The 21,765-nt window shown below is 41.0% G+C and overlaps 1 protein-coding gene across 1 annotated transcript in view; it reads right to left on the reverse strand.

Annotated features, from left to right (window-relative positions):
- LOC145344494 (A disintegrin and metalloproteinase with thrombospondin motifs 20) overlaps positions 1-21,765 on the reverse strand; it is a 388,246-nt gene that overhangs the window by 102,015 nt on the left and 264,466 nt on the right. The gene's annotated exons all lie outside the window — the stretch shown is intronic.

A 21,765-nucleotide genomic window follows, 5' to 3' on the forward strand; every position in this document is an offset into this window, starting at 1 on the left:
TCAGTGAATCTGATCAGATAGCTCTTTCAAAAATGCTGACATAAAGACGGTGGACAGTATGAGCACCTTCAGTGCTGTATGGTATGGTATTCTGCCCTCCAGCACCACCTCATCCATACATCCCTGAGCCCCTGAAGTGGCTCCATAACACTCAGCATTGGGAGTCAGGGTTTAAAATCTTTTCAGTATTTCCAACCCTCTTGCCCTCAATTTTAGTCACATCCAGTCCACGGAAAAACACCTATTCTTGTGTCATTTCAAAACTACAAAGCGAATCATTAAATCAGGATATGGGGTAGTTTGATTCTTTATTTAAAAAATGCACGCAGAACAACTGGGATTAATGCCTTTGTGTGAAGAGTAGGGAGGGAGTCACCGCCTTATCAAACACAACATAATGGGCAGAATCTAGTGGAGGCAATGGCTGGAGTCTCGGATGCTGGCCAAACAGCCAGTGAGAGCCCAGCGTTGCCTCTTTTTTTGAGTCACTCAGGCACATGGAAGGCCAGTTTTGAGAGTATAAAACCCAGGGGTGGAAATACGGCCTGCCAATCAGATGCTAGCAGCTCTAATGAATGGCAGCACCACCAAGGAGGTGGTGGCTGCTGCTGGTATAACACCCACCCTAGGCCAAGGGTTGTTACTGGATTCCAGGCCACAGGTAAGTGATGGTGGGAGGGCTGGGGGAGGAGGAGCTCAGGAAGGAGGATTGGTGGGGCGGCGCTCAACAGACATTCTTCATCAGATCCCTAGCACACCAGCACAGGTTTCTTCCCTCACATGATGAGCACCTGCCCACTGCTGGGTTAATACCTATGGTGCCAGGATGAGGTCCTTAACTGGGCAATTAATGCCATCAGTTGGTGGTGGGGTGGGTTGCCTGTTACAACAAGTGACTGGTGGAAGAATCAATACAGACTGATCTTTTAGATTCAAGCCATTTATTGTAAGGCACTTCATCAGTGCTACTAATGTATAAGAAGCTCGCTACTGAAGTGTACCAGCTGTCTCTATACAGGACAATCAATGTCACATTTAACCAGCAATTTCCTTAACAGGATAATTGCCACACAATGTGATTGACAAGGCCATCGACAGACCTTCCCATCACAGATTTAATCAAGCTGGATTTGGGAAAGTGAATGCCACCAAACTTGGCACAGGGGAAGGCATAAGATTGTGCCAGTTGACTCCATTATCAGGGGGTTAATGAAAGATGATGCAAGTAATATTTTACAACAGAGACTAGACTGAAACTTATTTGACACAATTTCTTTTTCTCTCATAATTCTAAACATCTGGAGACACGCGTCCCCTGTTAATTAAAAACAGACAGCAGTAGGTATCTGGGAACAAGTGTTACTACACTATAGGTTTCACACAAAACACCTTCCGAAGTGGAGTCTTTATCTGAATTAGACATGCCTTTTACTTCAGAAGGCAATCTTTGTGAGAAGCTAGAAATAAATTGTTTTCATATTTATGGAGAATGGAAAGAAGTAGAAAGTTCCAAATATGAGGCAAGTAGGGAAATATAGGGCAAGATGTTATATTTGACAGATGTGTTTGAGAATTCCAACTAACTTGGATGCTAGAAATACTGGTTATTTACTTTAGAACTATTGTACAGTTCTTTTAAAGAGTTGCATTGTCTCATAAGTGGGACATTCAGACTAGAGAGTGCGGAATTTAATGCTTGCAGTAAATTCTGCACAGTGTGTTCTTGGGACAAAAATCAATGTGTCGAAGGAAAGGGTCCCATGTTCTGTGGGGTGCTAAGCCAGTACCATAACCCCCAACAATAAGAACATAAGAACATAAGAAATAGGAGCAGGAGTAGGCCATCTAGCCGTTCGAGCCTGCCCCGCCATTCAATAAGATCATGGCTGATCTGTCGTGGCTCAGTTCCACATTCCCGCCCTCTCCCCATAACCCTTAATCCCCTCTCTTATCAAGAACCCATCAACCCGCGTCTTAAAAATATTTAGCGAGGTAGCCTCCACCACCTCAACGGGCAGAGAATTCCACAGATTCACCACCCTTTGAGTGAAGAAGTTCCTCCTCAACTCCGTTCTAAACTGCCCCCCCTTTATCTTGAGGCTGTGCCCCTTAGTCCTACTGTCCTTTCTGAGCAGGAGGAGTCTCTCCACCTCTATCCTATCCATCCCATTCGTCATCTTATATGTCTCAATGAGATCTCCCCTCATTCTTCTAAACTCTAACGAGTACAAGCCTAGTTTATTCAGCCTCTCCTCATAGCTCAACCCCTTCAACTCCGGCATCAGCCTAGTAAACCTCCTCTGCACTCCCTCCAAGGCCAAAATATCCTTGCGTAAGTACGGCGACCAAAACTGCACACAGTACTCCAGCTGCGGCCTCACCAATGCCCTACACGGCTGCAGCAAGACCTCCCTACTTTTATATTCAATGCCCCTCGCTATGAAGGCCAGCATCCCATTCGCCTTCCTGACCACCTGCTGCACCTGCAGGCTGGGATTTTGCGACTCATGCACAAGGACCCCGAGGTCCCTCTGCACCATCGCCTGCTGCAGTTTTTCGCCACGTAAGAAATAGTCCTACCAAAGTGGACCACCTCGCACTTGCCAACATTAAATTCCATTTGCCATTTCCTGGCCCTTTCGCCCAACCTATCTAGATCCTTCTGCAGACTCTCCACACCCTCCGCGCAATTTGCTGTTCCCCCAATCTTGGTGTCATCAGCAAATTTCGACACCATACACTCGGTTCCCTCCTCCAGATCATCTATATAAATGGTAAATAGCTGAAAGTGGCTAATAGCTTCAGTAAGAACTGCCCTGGAGTTTGTCAGCATTTTAAACAAAAAATTTGCAATTAATCACTATTTATCAATAATGGATATAATTGATGTAGAATGTAGGGGAGTATTGCAAGGCTTAAAAACAACTCTTTCTTCTGGAAGTCATCACAACTGAACCTGATGATCCCACATTAGTCTGATCTATTCTTGTGCACATTTTGGCAGTAGAAGCTGTCTTGTAATCAACAGCAGGAATGCTGCAGATTTTTCCTTGTCCTGACCCAAGGGTTTCAGACCTTCCTATTACTATAATACACTGGGCAGAGTTCTCATCCACAGGGGAGGTTAAACCACAGGGGAGGTTACAAGTATCATTAGCAATAAACTAGATATGAATAAGAAAGAAATATTTACAAAGTGGCAAACATTTAAAAAAAAAGGCTCAGTATCTTCTGCATCACTATGATTGTGAGTTATCAAAGCTTATTTTTCAACCAGCACTCACAGACAGCAACATAATTAGCAGGGAGTAGGCCCAGTACTGATAGAGCAGGTATAAGCATACATACAAGCAAAAAAAAAAGGGCAGCATGGACAATTTGGGCCGAAGGGCCCGTTTCCGTACTGTAAACCTCTATTACTCATAGGAAATAGAAGCCCCTCAAGCCTGCTCTGCCATTCATTAGTATCATGTCTGATGTGCTTGTGTTTCAAATTCCATGTTCCCATCCACACACCCCTCACCCACCAGACAACCTTTGCTTCTCTTGCTCAACAAGAATCTACTTGTATCTTAAAAATATTTAATGCCCTTGCCTCCACTGTCTTCTGAGGTAGAGAGTTCCAAAGTCGCACAGCCCTCTGAGTGGAAAAACTCTGAGTGTTCAGGACTCACGCACAAAAGGAAACATCCTGTAATGATGCACGCTCACAGATTTGGTCCAAAATATAAAAGATATTTCTTAACAAGAAAAACAATACAGAGTTCCGTAGCCCACCAGCTGCCCTCAATTCCTAGATGTCTTCTGCCTCAGAGCGGGCTCCACCTCCAGGGGTGATTAGCCACTTTCAATCCCAATTGGTTCCCCATGCCAGGTGACCCTCTTCAGCTGTATTGCCCTTAAAGGGACAATCACCACACATCCTTTTCATGTCATCCTTGTCAATACTATTCAGGATCTTTTATATTTAAGACATTGCTCACTCTTCTAAACTCCATGGAAACAAACTCAGTACACCTAACTTTTCCACTCATTCCAGTTTTTAATCTGGTAAATGTCCTTTGAACCGCCTCCAATGCATTTACATCCTTCCTTACATAAGCAGTCCAAAATTGTACACAGCATTTAAGATGTTGTCTCACCAATAGCCATTATTACTTCCATGTTCAATCCCTCGTGTAATACAGACTAGCATTCCATTAGCCTTCTTAGTTACATGCGTACTAACGTTTTGTAACTCATGCACTGGAACTCCTAGGTCCGTCCGCACTTCGGGATTCTGCAGTCATTTTCCATTGAAGTAGTACTCTACTTTTTTTATTCTTCCTATCAGTAAGAACAACTCCACCTTTCCCACTCCATCTACCAGATTTTTGCCCATTCACTGAACCTATCTATATTTGTCTGCAACCTCCTTATGTCCTCTTTACAACATACTTTCGTACCTATCTTTGTGTCCTTGGCAAATTTAGCGACACTGTACTCAATAAATCATTGATAAAATTGTAAAAAGTTGAGGCTCCAGCACAGACCTTTTAGGACCCCATTCATTACATCTTGCCAATCAGAGAAAAAAAAATTTATACTTACTTTCTGTTTTCTGCCAGCGAGTCAATTTTCCATCCATGCCAATATGTTACCCCTATACCATGAGCTTTTATTTTCTGCAACAGCCTTTGATGTGGCACCCTATCAAGTGCCTTCTGGAAATCCAAGTACAATAGACCTACAGGCTCCCCTTTGTCCTTAGCACATGCTACTGCTTCAAAAAATTTCAATAAATTGGTTAAACATGATTTCTCTTTCCCAAATTGATGCTGACTCTTCCTGACCTTGAGTTTCTCTATATGCCTAGCTTTAATCTCCTTAATGATTGATTCTAATATCTGACCCATGACAGATACTAAGTTAACTGGCCAATAGTTTCCTATATTCTGCCTCCCTCCCTTCTTGAATAGAGGGGTCACATTTGCTAATTTTCAGTCTGATGGAACCTTTCCAGAATCTAGTGAACTTTGGAAAATTAACAGCAAAGCATCTACTACCTCATTAATCACCTCTTATAAGATCCTAGGATGCAGTTCATCAGAACCAGGCGACTTCTCAGTCCACAGCTCTATCAGTTTTCTCAGTGCCTTTACTCTAATGATCATAATTTTACTAAGTTCTTCTCACTCTCCACCTCCTGACTTAGACTTATTATTGGAATGTTTTGTGTATCCTCCAAAGTGAGAACAGAAGCAAAATATTTGTTCATTTCATCTGCCATTTCCTCATTCTCTATTATCTCTGCATTGTCATTCTCTAGAGGATTCTCTTTTCCTCTTTAAAACCTGTAGATAGTCTTGCAGTTTGTTTTACATTCCTAGCTGGTTTCCTCTCATACTCTAATTTCTTTCCCCGATTATCTTTTTTGGTCATCGTCTTTCGTTCTTTATATTCTAATCAATCATCTGATCAGCCACTCAGCACAGTTATGTGCTTTTTCCTTAACTTTGATGCTTTCCTTAACTTCTTTAATTAACCAGGGGAGGTGAGTCCTCCCCTAAGAATTTTTAGGAGCGTACTTATTCTGAGTATTCTGAAATGTACCCTTAATTTTTTGCAACTACTTCACTGTTGATCTATCTCTTAGCTTAATATCCCAATTCACTTCACCTAGCTCAGTGTTCATGCCCACATAGTTGCCCTTATTTAAGTTTAAAATATTAATCTTATACCCACTGTTCTTCCTTTCCAACTGGAAGTAAAATTTAATCATATTTTGGCCACTGCCACCTTCACTCTGAGGCAGTTAATTAACCCTGTCACAATACACAGTACCAAGTCTAATATAACCTGCTCTTTAGGTGGTTTCAAAAAGCGCTCTCAGAAGCTTTCTATGAACTCCTCATGTAGGCTACTACTGCCAGTCTGATTTTCCAGTTTATATATAGTTTAAAATCACCCATAATTATTACTATCCCTTTATCACAAAGCACCCTATGTTTCTTTTTGTGCCCTTTGCCCTGTATTGTGGTTACTGTTAGGGAGCCTGTAAACCATTCCCACTAGTGACTTAGTTCCCTTATCATTCCTCATTATCTCCTGAACTGATTCGACATGCTGATTTCATGAACGGTGCCTCCTCCACCTTTACCTAGCTTTCTATTTTGCTTAAATGTCATATACCCTTCAACATTCAACATCCTCCAACAGCCAGGTCTCCATAGTAACTATCAGATCATATTTATTCATCTCAATGTGCATCACCAATTCATTTACTTTGTTATGAATGCTATACCCATTCAGATAGAGAGCCTTTAATTTTGATTTTTTTTGTCATCTTTATAACATTGAGTCTTAACTATTGATGTATTCTTAGATTTTATCTCTCTATTCCTTCCTGCCATTCTCTGACCCTCATTTCCTCTTTTGCGATAATGCTCGACTGCCTTGAATCTAAATGAGTTAGAATTATAGGTGATCATTCAGCCAATAAATCCACTGTGGTGTTTTTCTCCAAAAGTGCTTATGATAGTCCCATTCTACCATGCACTCCACATACATGTCACTTTCACATGACTATCTCTACTTTTACAAAAAAAATTGGACGAGATTCTCCCAGGCTGCTGCACTGCACCAGCAGCACAGCGGACCAGGAGACATCAGTAGAGCCATTTCGCGGTTTCCAGCTAGGCACCACAGATTCCACACGTCTCTCAATCCAAGAGTTTTAGTGTCACCAACTTCTGGCGTGGACCTGATTTCAGTATTTAAATCAAGATCTGCATCCCATTAGCAGGACTAGGACTGAAGTCTCCAGGCCCACTAGCATTTCCCCTTGCCGGGAGTGGTTCACTCCAGCTGGGTTTACAACTGGTCCCCATGAACGGATAATGGGTGGCCTAACCCTGCTGGAGGGAACAGAGGCCAAGGAGGCACTCCTAGCAGGTCAGAGGTACGGTAGCAGGGTGTGCCCCTCGGCAGTGCCCAACCTGCCCCTTGGCACTGCTCAAGGGGAAAACTGATAAAGCCCAAGAGGCACTTGGCACTGCTCACTGGGCTTTGGGTAGTGCCAAGGGGCACGGCCTATTGGCGATTGGTAGGAGTGAGGAGGTCCTTCTGCCATTCTGCATTCGAGATCGCATGCAGGAGGGGGATTGGGGCTGGCCCAGAGAGGTCCGGGAGGCCAGCAATCAGAGTGTGGGGGTCAGAGGGCAGCGATTGGGAGCCCATCAGGAGGTCGGCAATGTGGGGCTAATCTTAGACATAACAGATCGGCACATCAACAGTAATCCACTCAGTACTATGCTGCCAGCTTCTCGGCAGGAATAGAACCTGCCTCCAGATTTTCAGACTGATTCACGTTAGGGCACTCTGCATTGTGGAGTGCGTTGGAGATTCATTCTGAAAATCCTGCTTAAAAAAAACAGCAGGAGTTACTCCCATTTTCACGTGAATTGGAAACTTAGAATTTTTTTGGGAGAATCCTGGTCATTGATTCTGCTTCAATCATAGTTTCTGATAATAATTTAGGTTCCAGTCAAATTTTGTGTAAAGTTTTTGTAAACTTCTGCTTGAATAACTTTAACTTCCTAAAGGATTTTTAAAAATTAACTCTGGAAAGTGTATTTTATCAACAAAAAAGCTGTTGGAGACTGCTAAGTAAGATGCAGGCCATGGGATCCAGGGTGAAGTTTGGATTGATGGTTAAAGGATAGGAAGCAAGGAACGCTGGTTTTATCAGGCTGATGAGGAGGCAGGGGAGGTGGAGAGTTATAACCTGACGTATTGCACTTATGTCATTTCTCAAATTATCTAAATAATGAAACCAAATAAAATTGCCCAATTTAGGAAGAATATTGGAAACAGAGACAGCAAGGATCTATTAGGATTATTTATTCAACAGTCAAATGCACTGTTTTGAACAAATGTCAAATATATTGTGTTGGAGGAATTAAGATACAATACATGAACTGGCCAAAATGAATTGAATAAACTGACCTCAGCAGCATAGGCCACACCTGATGTCCTGTCCACAGTCTTGGTAACCATGCTACAAATGGAATGCGCAGAAAAATTTGCAGAATGAGCGATAAAGGTTATGCAAAAATGGAGAATGAGCTATGAGAAAAGGCTGAACGAGAATGATCTCTGCTGTCAGGAGGGGCCCTATTGAATCAGAGTCTCTCAGAACAGAAGGGGCCATCTGTCTGTTGCATCTTTGAAAAAGTTACTCCCACACCCCAGCTTTCTTCCCATAATCCTGTAAATTAGTCTTCTACAAATCCATGTTCCTATGGAATCTGATTCCATCACCGTTTTACAAAGTGTGTACCAGATCATAAGAATACAATGTGATATAATTTCTCTTCATTTCCCCTCTAGTTTTGACCTCTGTTTATCAAACATTTACCAGAGGAAACTGTTTCTCCCTAATTGCTCTATCAAAACCCTCATTTATTGAATATATTTATTAAGTCTCCCCTTAACTTTCTTTGCTCTGAAGAGAACAATCTCAGCTTCTCCAAATCACTGAAGCTCTTCATTTGTGGTATCATTCAAGTAATCTTCCTTTGGATCCTCCTTTACACCCTATGGTGCGGTGCCTGAGGCCTAACCACTAAGTTGCAAAGCGTGGCTTCCTGGTTTTTGTTTTCAGTGCACCTGTTCACGAAGCCAATTGTTCCACGTTTTCACACCTTCCTTATCAACTTGTCTGTCATCTGCAATGAATTACGTGGTGCATCATTTCAAAGATATTTGTATTTTCCATGTTTCTCTCCATTTTATCAGTCTATGTCCTGCTGGAGTTTGCTATCATTCAACTGACCACTTGTTGCCAAGATTTGCACCATCCATAAATTTTGAACTGTGGTCCCAATAACAAAGTACGGATAATTTTTTTTTTAAACAAGAAAAGCAGTGGTCTAGATTTGACCTCTGGGGGAATGCTATGCTTCCCTCCAGTCAGTTCAACACTACTCTCCAACTCCTATTCCTGAAGCAATTACTCAAATTTAAGTAAAATTAATGGGACTATCATTAGTCAAAGTGCAGTGTTTCAGTGAAGTATCTTAGCAGGAACAGCAACCACAAAGGGTAACAACAAAACTATTCATTAGTTATAGTAACTATTAATAGAGAGTGAAAATTATGCTACTGATTGCTTCAACTCCAAGTTCCAGACTGCCAGGGAAGTCCACATTCAGCCCCAGGATTGGTGTGCTGTGGCCCAATTGGTGAATAGGTCACATCACCCTCCAAAGCCTCACACCTTAAAGGGACATGCTGCTACAATCAGATAGGTCAACAACACATTCTTAGGGCAACAGATGGACAATGAAAAGAAAAAGGATATAATTCTAAAGCGGATGCAAGAACAGAGGGACTTGGGTGTAGGTGGTTTGAGCAGTGGGCATATGGGATCCTAAGCTTTGTAAATAGAGGCTTAGAGTACAGATGTTCCTGTGAACCTTTTGTCAGTCACTGGTTCAACTTCAAATGGAGATTCATTTCCAATTCTGAGCGCCACAATTTTGGAAGAGTGTGAATGCGTTAGAGACGATGCAGAAAATACTTACAGAATGGTTGTAAGGATGAGGAGCTTTAATTATTTTACCAGGATAGATAGAAAAATTGGGAGATTTTAAAATTCTTTCAAGGGATGTGGGTGTCGCCGTTAGTATAGCATTTATTATCCGTCCATAATTATCTGTGAGCCACCTTCTTGAACCCTGCAGTCCATGCACTGTAGATACATCCACAGTGCAGTGAGGGAGGAAGTTCCAAGATTTTTACCCAGCAACAATGAAGGAAAAGTGGTACAGTTCCAGGTCAGGATGGTGAATGGCTTGAGGTACAGTTGTAGGTGTTGTTGTTTGCGTGCATCTACTGCTTTTGTCTGTTCTGTTCTCTTTTAGAGGAGATTTGATTGAGGTGTATAAAATCATGAGGGTGGAGTAGATAGGGTTTCCACTGGAGGAGGGATCAAGAATCAGAAGACACCATGCAACATGAGGAAATACATTTTTATGCACCACCTTTAAGGACCTGGAATGCTTTGCCTAAGAATGTGAGAGGCAGATTGAATTGTGTCCTTCAAAAGGAAATTGGATAATGATCCACAGAAGAAAATTGCAGGGCTACAGGATTAAGATGAGGGAGTGGATTTAGCTGAGCTGTTCTTACTGAAAGCCAGGATACACACAATGTGCCAAGTGTATCATCCAAGAATTAGGCACTGTAACCATCCTATGGATATGTGTGTGGTCCATCTGCTGAGAACAAATAGTTAAAATATAATTCCTGAGTACTGTAAAATAAAGATTATAATCTATATGTTTAAACTAGTGGAACTCTAATTTAAATTACATATACAAAAGGAATTATTTGGATGATTGGTGAACAAGAATTATTCAATTCAAGGGAAAACAACAACATATTTATTTCTGGATAAAGGCCATACAGGGGCTCACAGCCTCAGGCTGCAGCCAGCTCCCAACTAGGTTCTAGAACAGAAATCTGAGCTCACCAGATGATCCCCCACCCTGCCCCCCAGATTGGTTTCCTGGGTCATGTGACCCACACTTTGCACATTGATCCTTAAAGCGACAATCACCACAGTGATACACATTCAGGAATAATCTGCTGTGGTGGTAGAAAATACAGACTCGAATGGCATTTAAAATGCAGTTAGATAGGAGACTGGGAAGGTTAATGTCTATCAGACAAACCAGTGTCAGGAGGCAGGATGACCTTATCTCATCCTCGAATATTTTTATGGTTCCAAAACTCATGGTGGCCCAGTGTTCAATGCTTCCGTAATTGTCACCCAGCCAAAAAGAGCAATAGGGTGGAGAGCTCTTAAAGCAGCTTCCAGAGGGAAAATGCTGGGCAGTTTGGGAATGCAAATGATTGTGGTGAGGAGAAGCGCCATTAAAAGGTAGAGGGGAAACAAAAACAATTTACATTTCTGTGGCACCCCTGACATTCCTGGGATGGGGTTGGCCCAGTTCTTTCTATGTGTGACCCATAGATCATGGGAGAGAGGAGCAGAGGGGGAGACCTTCAGCGATTTGGTGCAGAGTGCAACTCAGGTCTCAGAGTGAGACAGCACAGAAGGAGGCCATTCGGTCCATTGTGTCGGTGCCAGCTCTTTGAAAGAACTCTCTGTTCACCTTTCCTCATAGTTCTGCAAATTTTTCCACTTTGAATATTCAACGTAATTTCTTTTTGAAAGTTATTATTGACTCGACATTCATCACCTTTATAGCCACTGCACTGCAAATCGTAACTCATTGCATGGAATAAATCCCTTTCCCCTTCATTATCATAAAATGGATCCTCTAATTCTTTTACCGCCAGAAATAATTTCTCCTTACTCATATCAAAACCGCCGATGATTTTGAACACCTCTATCAAACCTCTACTTTCTCTTCTCGAAGAAGAGTAGCCCCTGCTTTTCCATTCTTTTCATGTAACTGAAGATGTGGAGGGAAGGTGGGATCAGGCTGAGTTGGATGATCAGCTATGATCATACTGAATGGCGGAGTAGGCTCAAAGAGCTGGATGACCTATTCCTGCATCTATTTTCTATTTTTTTAATGAGTTTTCTAGCAAATGTCCTTCTTTCCCTCTCCAAGGCCTTGGTCCTTGATGCCAAATATTGGGCATATAATCCAGAGTTTGACCAATGTTTCATGAATGTTTAGCATAGCTTCTTTGTGCTGGTACTTGATGCCTACTTGTAAAACCAAAACAATTTTCTCTACTGTCCTGCTACTTTAAAACATTTATATAAATGTACACACCCAGGTCTCTCTGTTCCTGCAACCCCTCAAGTATCATACTATTAGGTTCACATTGCCTCTCTTCATAGATTTCTATCAAAATGCATCACTTCAAATGTCTCTGCATTAAATTACATCTGCTGCCACTGCCCATTTCACCAATTGTGTTCTCAAAATTATTTATGCTTCCAAGTCCTATTTCATTTGCAAACTTTGAAATTATGCACTGTATGCATGAATCTGGGCCATTAATATTTACCAAAGAGAGCAATGTTCCTAATACCTGGGCAATATCACTTCCATCCAGTCTAAGCAACAACTGATTCATCCACTACTCCCGTTTTTTGTCTTTTAACCAAGATCATAACCATGCCTTTTAGTTCCATGGTTTCAATTTTGCAATTATATGGTACTTTATGAAATCTCTTTACTACAGTAATCTCATCAACCCTCATTGATTTTTCAAAAGAATTTCATCAAGATAGTCAAACACAATTTTGACTGAATTCCATTTATTCACCCACAATTTCCCAAATGCCATTTGACTTTGAGATGAACGCTTCTATAACTATCACCCCTACCCACCCGCTCATCACCAATGGCATTTGACCAATTGGCCTGTAATTGCCAAGGTTATCCCTTGCCTTATTTTTGAACGGGTTGTAACATTTGTCAGATCCTCTGGCACCATTCCTGTGTCTAAAGAGAACTGGAACATTGAGGCCAGAAACTCACCTTGCCCCATTCCCACCTCTGGCATTTTACCAGCATTGAGAGGGGTGGTTGCCACATTGGAAAGCTGCCAGTAAACCATGGCAACCTTGCCGTATGTTCCCAGGATCAGGTTCCCTCCATATGGGCACTCTATGGACCACAGAGAGGGTTCCCTAGCAGCAGTGAGCACTCTTGTGGATATGGTATCATGGCTAGAAGGTGCACACCCAACACTTGCCAGGGCCATCCTGCTTTCCTATTTCAAAGGAAAAAAAAACCTTTGTTGTAAAGATGCCTTGATATAGAGATGCCCTTTTCCTTCTTTCTGCATCCTGAGCAGTGACAACCTCTAATGCTGGTGCTGCTAAGGCTATTGTGCCACCAGCCCACTAACTGAGCCAGCAGCAAGACCACTCGCCCTTGCCTAAAATACAACCCCATGAGTATTTCTGCTGTAAATATTCTGGAGGAGCTCTAATTTGCTTAGATAGACTTCCAGTGACAGAAGTCCAGGAGGGAAATTTTGCAATTGGCCATCTTTTTGGGCTACTCATTAACATTTTTGTAAAGTCAAGCCCGCTTTAAAATAAGAGTTAGTAATTTGATGTGAGCACTGGCAGCAGAGGAACATCCCTTAGAGGGCCCACGTGTTCTGTAGAAACTGACTGAATCTCCAGATAATTTCAAGAGCTTGATCCAAAAGGACACTCTCTCGTCCAATGGCACGTTTATTTTCTTTACTCATTCAATATATTTAAATTTTGCTGCCAAGTGAAACTTTACAAAAATCATTAAACAGGAATTTAAATAGAAGCTGCTCACTTAAAACATCTACAGCAAATTGATTAAAAAGTAGATATATTCTATTTTTAAATGTGGGAGCACTAAAACTCTTCATTGCTAGACATGGTCCAATCTCTGTCAGGAACTGCTATGATTTATGGTGGATTACAGTATTTCTGGTTTTGCTTTTAACACTTTTATCTGTTGCCAGAAAGATCCTGCTGAGCTATATCACACATCATCACTTGCCTTTTCTAACAGAGGGGTGCTTTCAGCAATAAAATTTATGGAGTACATTTATTTCTCGCATGTTTTTTGATTTATCTTTTGATTGTTCCTGGAACCCATCTAAGAGATCTTTACTCAACTTAAGTGACTAGTTTTATTACTTATTTAATATTTTTTCAGAATTTTGCCACACACTTGAACAAAAAATACTCCACAGTTGACAGATCCTTTATTTCCTCAGCTTTTCTCTACTGCATTTCACTATTTATTCTACCTATTCCATCGCACAACAAATGGGGGTGTCATTACCTCAGAATTCTTTCAAACCATCTGTAAAGGTCATTCAATGCTTAAGGTTAAAGAGCGTAATGAACTGCCAGCTTGGCAGAGGCACTAATATATCCAGACTTTCATACCTGCTCTCACCTCCACAGGCACTAAAACATGTTTTGAGGAGAAATGGAAATTGAAGATCCTCAAAGTGCACTCAGGGGCAGTCAGCATTTCCACATGGGAAGACAGGATAACATTCCTGATCGTGACCCTTTACCAAGGGTCTTCAATCAAAATTTCAGCCTTTCTAATCTCTTATTGGATTTACTTCAGTTTTCCTGCCAATTGACAGTTTTCTTTTTATTGCTGTACTCTCACCAAATGTTTCCATTGTACTTGGGTGAGTCTCAGAGGGTGACGTCGGTAGACCATTCACACCTCGCACAACTCTGTCTTCTGTTAAAGTCAAAGCAAAGTAAAGTTGGGCAATACGTAAGACACATTACCATTCCACTAAGATAAACAAACAATTTTAACTCCTAAGTATTTCAGATTTAAAGTGTTTTTTTGTGTACACACATTCTAGGACATAACTTCAAAGTGGCCCGGTTTGTTAAACTTTCCTGTAGGAACTAACCATTTAAAAAAATACTTTTGTTCATCAGATGTCAACATCTCTGCTAAGGCCAGGATTTATTGTTGAGCGACCTTGGGAAAGTGACGGTGAGCCACCTTCTTGGACCACTGCAGCCCAGGTAGTGTAAGAACACACAGAGAACTGGTAGGGAGGGAGTTCCAGGATTTTTACTGGGTGACAGTGGAGGAATGGGTTCCATGTATCTACTGCCCTTGTCCTTCTGGATGGGAGAGGTCACTGGTTGGGAAAATAATGTTGAAGGAGCATTGATGAGTTGCTGCAGTGCATCTTGTAAATGGTACACACAGTTGCCATTGTGTTCTGGTGAATGTTTAAGGTGGTGGATAAGTTGCTAATTAAGTGGGCTGCTTTGTTTTGGATGGCGTCAAGCTTCTTGTGTTGTTTGAGCTGTGAGAAGTATTCTATCACATTGCTGACCTGTGCCTTGTAGATGGTAGTCAGACGTCTGAGTTAGTGAGTTAGTCATCAAAAAGAATTCTAGCCTCTGACCTGCTCTTGTTGCCACACTATTTATATGGTTGGCCCAGTTAAGTTTCTAGTCATTACCAACCCCCAGGGTGTTCATGATAGGGGATCCAGCATTTGTAATGATTGTGGACTTTAAGAGGAAATGGGTACATTTCCTCTTGTTGGAGATGGTAATAGCCTGGCATTTTTGTGACACAAATATTATTTGCCACTTATCAACTCAAGACCGAATTTATATTGATGTGATCCAAAAGGATAATGCACACCTAAAATGCCAACACTTAAAGAATGAAATATAATAACCATACATTTTAACTTTAGCTATTTTTTCTCATCCTATCTAAGGATGATCTTTCTTCCCTCTTTAGGCTTCATTTCACACTCTGCTGCAGCTGAAGGCAATGGCTAAACAGCCAGCTCCAAAACTCTGTCAAAAACAACAAATTGCAATTACATCACTGTTGATCAGATTGAACATTAAGAGGTATGTAGTTTCTATCCCAAACATTAATTACTAGCAGACAAAATTAATAGCTGACAGTGAGAGTTAATGGATACAAAGTCACAGACTACCTTTGTGTGGTTATGCTCTATAGGATATCTGTGCAACAGAATATAAAAGTAGGGATGTGGTGTTACAGCTGTATAAGGCATTGGTGAGACTGCATCTGGAGTACTGCGCACAGTTTTGGTTCCCTTACTTGAGGAAGGACGTAAATGCATTAGAAGTGGTTCAGAGAAGGTTCACTAGATTGATTCCAGGGATGAAGGACTTGTCTCATGGACTATAGCCCTAAACTCACTGGATTTTTAGAGGAGATGTGATTAAGATGCTAAAGGGGTTTGACAGGACAGACGTAGAGCAGTTGTTTCCCATTCCCTTCTAGAACAAGAGGCCATAATATTAGGCTAAGGGGTGGCAGATTTAAAACTGAAATGAGGAGGAATTAATTCACTCAGTTGTGAATCTGTGGAGTTCTGTACCCCAGAGTGCAGTGGATGCTGGAACATGAAACAATTTGAAGGAGGGGATTGATAGGTTTTTAATTAGATGAGGTGTTATGGGGACCAAAGATGGAGATGAGGCCAAGATGTGATCAGTCATGACTATATTGGATGGTGGAGTCGGCTTGAGGGGCAGAATTGCCTACAGAGAGCATCAGCTGGTTAGCAGTGCTGCCTCAGAGCACCGGGGACCAGAGTTTGTACATTCTCCTTGTGTCTGCAGGGGTTTCCTCCGTGCTCTGGTTTCCTCCCACAGTCCAAAGATGTGTAGGTTAGGTGGATTAGTCATGGTAAATGTACAGGGTTACAGGGATAAAACAGAGGGGAGGACCTGGGTGGGATTCTCTTTTGGAGAGTTGGTGCAGACTCGAAGGGCCGGATGGCTTCTTTTGGCACAGTAGGGATTTTATAGTTCTATGGAATAAGCATTATGATTTAGTGCCATTCTCCTGCCTTTCCCCCATACCCCAGCACATTGCTTGATTAGAAACAATCATCTAATGCCCTCTTCTAATCCGTAATTGAACCTACCTCCACCACACTTTCAGGCAATGCATTCCTGAACCACTTGCTGTGTGAAAAGGCTTTTTCTCACACATCATTTGCTTCTTTGGCAAATCATTTTAGATGCGCACCTTCTCATTTTTTATTCTTTTATAAGTGGAAACAGTTTCTGCTTATCTAGTCTGTCCAGCCTCCTTATGACTTTGATTTTCCTCCTAGTCATCTTCTCTCCAAGTTCAGCATATCCTCCTTCCTCATGTACTCTCTGCCCTTAGTAATAAAGGAAACTGTAAGCCTAATTAAATGCTCTCTACACCTGTCCGACCACCTTTAATGGTTTCTGCATATATTTTTATGCATGGAATGTGGAATTTATCAGGTAGGCCAGAATTTATATCAATTGCCCATTGTCTGAGTGGCTGGCTAGGCCATTTAAGACTCAACCACATTGCTATGGCTCTGGAGTCACACATAGGCCAGAGCAGGTAAGAATGGCAGATTTTCTTCCCTAAAGGACCCGAGTGAACCAGATCGGTTTTCTTTGACAACATTCGACAATGGCCTCATGGTCATCATTGAATGTTTAATTACAGATTCTAATTCTGCCCACCATCTGCCATGGCAGGATTCGAATACAGGTCCTGGAGCAGTACTCTGAGTGTGTACATTACTAGTCCAGTGACTATGCCACCATCTCCCCAGCAGGTCTCTCTGCTTCTGCACACCCTTTAGATTTGTACCCTTTATTCTATATTGTCTCTCCATGCTCTTCCTACCACAATCATCTCATACATCTCTGCACTGAACTTCACTTGCCACCTATCTTCCCACTCAACCAACTTGTTTACGTTCTTTTGAAGTTCTACACAGCCTTCCTCAGTTTACATTGCTTCAAAATTTTGTATAATTTGCAAACTTTGAAATTGTTCTCTACTGATGAAGATCTAGATCATTTGTATATCGAGAAAAGCAAGAGTCCCAATACAGACCCCTGGAGAACTCCAGCTGGAAAAATGTCCATTAGCAATTGCTCACAGTCTCCTATTACTCAGCCAGTTTGTTATCCATGTTGCTACTGTCCCATTTATTCCATTAGCTATAACTTTTCTCACAAGCGTGTTGTGTGACACTGTATCAAATGTCATGTAAAAGTTCATGTACACCACATCAACACCATTACCCTCATCAACTGTTTCTGTTATCCTTTCAGCAAGTTAATTAACCGTGATTTCCCCTATCAATCAATGTCCCATGTCTCTTTGAAAAAGCAAAATGAACTGTAGAACTCTGTCTTGAATTCTACAGAACAGCCCATGTCAGAAGAGATTGTGTGTGGCTGTTTGTATACACACTGACAGAGACCTGGTTTGGGTTTGACTTTGAATATGGTTGAATGTTTGGTTTTCTTGGTCAATCACAAACATTGGACTCAAGAGGGTAACCTTGGCTTGTCGGATCACAACGAAATTCAGGGAGTTAATGCTTTTGAGAGGAGAAAATTGGGCAAAAAAAAACATTCAGAGAAGAGTATGGAATTCCAGTACATGACAGGAACGTTGGGTTTGGCTCCTTCATGCAACCTGCAGTCAAAACCCAGTTACACCTTTAAACATGAAACTCTTGGCTGCAGGCTATTTTTGGCAATGGAGGAGAAAGTTGCTTCAATGAACTGATTCATTCCAAACATTTTCCCTCAACTTATCCTTCTGCACAGCAGATTGTTACATCCCCTATAGTTTTCATCTGGCATGACAAATGAATTACTTCTGCTTCCAACATTTAAGAGTGATTCTACACACTATTTCAATATCCATGGGACAGTCAGAGCCCAGAGCTTGATGCCTGGAACACATCTGGGAGAAGAATGAAAACAATGAATGTTATTTCCTGCGATACATCCACAAGTTTCAAGTTTAAACCATTTTGGGTGCTGCAGTTTGTTTATGTAGGCTGGGCTGACAAATGGAATAATCTCAAGATTAACCAGAAATTTGTAAATTTCTGGTTAATCTTGCAAAGATCTGCTTAAAAATCTGGTTAATTTGCAAAGTCAGAAGCTTTCTCTCTTTTGATCCACTACCACCAGATAATTAGAGATTATAGGAATTCTTGCCAAAGACAGTTTTTCAGAGTTTGATCTGGGAAATCCAACCAATTTGAATTGGAACTGCTAATCTTTAAGGCAGTTTACTGGGAATAACATCCATACTTCAAATTTCACTGTAATGGACTTCTGATAAACAGGTTTATTAAAATGAATTTCACTTGAACAACAGCACATGTTCACATTTACCATTCCACCAATCCATAACTGAAGGATGGGACTGATTTCTGAAACCACCCATCCATTTTGTCAATTGCTATGGACAGGAGGGGCTTTAATTTAGGCAGCATGATTTCTCCTTTCACTACACATCTTTAAACAGAAAGGTTGTTTTGATTCCTTCCCCCACCACCCCCACTCCCACCTTTATAAGTGATGGCATATTTCCCCCAACTCTTAAATTTGGAGGGTTCCAAACTTCCATGAATAACTCGCATAGCAAACACGAGGTAAGATAAAATAAAAGGAATATGTTTATTTCATGCACACACAGAACGTGGAAAGGGGTTTCACAGTGTCTGCCCCTTTTTGCACTCACAGTGAAAGGTTGATAAGGGAAAGGAGTTGGGTTCAGGGCAAGACCATGGTAAAAATACAAGCTGGGGTTTCATCTATGTCCAAAGTCCAGAATAAAATGTCTAATAAAATGTTCCTTCAGAGGAGAGGTTGTATGTTGCAAGGTAATCCACTTTTCCAGAAACCTTCCATGAGAGGAAAAAGTACATTGGATTGAATTAGGCTGGAAGGCATCAGTTCACTATACGGTAGTATGCAGTTTAGATGAGGACTAGGCAATTGTGAATGAACAGAGCTCCGTCTGCTGCTAGCTGTTCAATGGTAAGCTGGTAGACAGCACAGGCTGTTGCCTGGAATTACTGTTTCTCTTTGGAGGTCAAACAGTGACTGTCTGGGTTCAAGTCCACAGAGCAAGATCTAGCAGCCCGGAGAGGTCATGTGAATTACCACCCACCACTTCTCCTGGATGTTGGACAAAGGATGTATTTTCTGAGTTCTAGAATGTTGAGGTGTTTAATAGGAGTCAGGATTCTTTTGTTCTTGGATATACAGCCTCTCTGGGAGCAGACGACTTCTTCAGAAACGTAAAGATGTTTTGTGCTGTTTCAGGATGGAGTATTAGCACTTAAAAAAAAAAATTTATCCGATGGTTTGTCTGAAGGTTAGAAATTCCTGTGATATGAATTATGGATAGTTAGGATAAAGTTTTCGTCCATTATTAAAATTAAAATGATCATTTTTACAGAGTAGCCTGGTTGAAGTCTATATGTATTTATGTCCCTTCCCACACCAATTGGGACCTAATCTTTAATTTTTCAAATTCATAAGCTGTGTCCAGGAAAAGAGCATATGCTTATTTATCATTTGTGCTAATAACCCCCTAACTAATCTGTGGGATTTACTCTCTCCGGAATCCAAACTTATTTGTGGCAACACAAATAAAAGATCCAATTATAAACCATCTGCAAAAATGAAAAAAATTCCAAAGATACTTCCACAAATTTCAAGTTTAAGCCAACCTTGGATGCTGAATTTTGTTCATTTAGACTGGGCTGGCAGCAGTAATCATCACAATTGTAAGCAGAATTTTGTGGAGAAAATGAGTAAAATTGGAATGCATCTCAATTAAGCAGCTGATGAACTATTGGACAGATGGTAGGGTTGAAAAGTTCACTCATCCAGCTGTAGAGAAAGAATATCATTCTACTTTATAGGCCAGACCATGGTCATTGCAGTAATGGAATCACATGAAGAAACATTTGGTGAGGAAAGGTTGCCAGCATAAATGGCAAGAAGGCCATTACCATCGCAAGAACAGCAGATAGAGCTACTTCATCTCCAGATGATTCAGTGGATAGGTCTCAGAGCATCAAGCTAATGCACGACTGCTGTTAATAATGTAAGGAACTGGATATAGCTGGACATAAGAGTAGGAATTGCTAATGATACGAATGAAAAACTGTTTACTAAGAAATAATGGCAAGGATGTAGCAGGTAATGAAATAATAGTGAAAATCAACATTTTATGTTACATATGATACAATGGGAAAGCAAATGTATTGTAGGAAGGAATTTCTATACTTCAAGTCAGCTCGTCTTGATTCACATTATCTGACTGTTAAACATCTGATTATTGTTTCCACGACTGCCTCAGAGAGCTTGAGAATCAGCTCCAAGATACAGTCATGAAACACTTCTGTGTTCTCGGTTAATGGTTAAAAGCAATGAGAAGGAATTTGAATATTTAACACATGCCTGCTCAGAAAGAGAGTTGAATTTGGTTGCTGATGGCATGGGTTCCAATGGTACGGTGAAAGAAAGAAGGATCTTTGCAAGAAGTGAGAAACATTTGGTTTGTAAGCCTGGAGAGAGTTACAGAGATAAGGAAGATTTAAATTTAAAACGTATGCTCTTGTTTTTAAGCCACTGGGAGACAAAGTACTCTACCACTATTAGATTTCCATCAACTGAAGAGATGGGGGTAGGGAGCATTGTAGAAACATGCATTAGAAATCAATATCCAGATGACAGCAAAGCGGAAATTCAGCTCCAGCACATATGTGAAACACATCTATCATACTAACGATATTTATTCATATCCATTGTTCCTAGCACTTTATCTTTCTTTTATTGTTTGGAAAAGATGTCATCGCTTGTCCAAAAGTAAAAGTAATAGTTTTGCAGAAAAAAATAAACAGTAGAATTAACTTGATTGATTATAAAAATGATAAATAGAAAGAAATGATGCCAACTATAGGATCACTAGAAACAAAACTTATATATGCCAATGTCCCTGCCTCCACTTGTCTACTATGTCTTGTTATCAAAGTTGATGGTTAGTAATACCGCACAGTGTGCAGTATTTTCATTATTTTGCAAACTCTGATTGAACCCACACATTTAAAGCTTTGGCTTAACATCTCAAAAGTCAGTTCAGCAATGGTCCTAGCTGTACCTTACTGACATCTGCTTTGTACAAGATTTGGAGAATGTACATCAAGCATGCTGCATTATGTGGCTGATGTCTTGACAAAGTCAGGCTTCCATCTTTCCTTCTACTGCAAAGAACTGTATAATGTTTAATTATTCTGAGGGTGTCAGAATACCCTCCAAAATATGAGCACTGACATTGTCATAGAACTTATCCACTGATAGACAGAATTCAAAATACCCAGGGGTTGCGGGCAAATTTGCCCTCAATACACCACAAGTAGCCTATGAAAAAACAAAAGATGAAG

Source organism: Carcharhinus amblyrhynchos, chromosome 6 (assembly GCF_965287045.1).
Source record: "Carcharhinus amblyrhynchos chromosome 6, sCarAmb.v2.hapA, whole genome shotgun sequence".
Taxonomy (NCBI): Eukaryota; Metazoa; Chordata; class Chondrichthyes; order Carcharhiniformes; family Carcharhinidae; genus Carcharhinus; species Carcharhinus amblyrhynchos.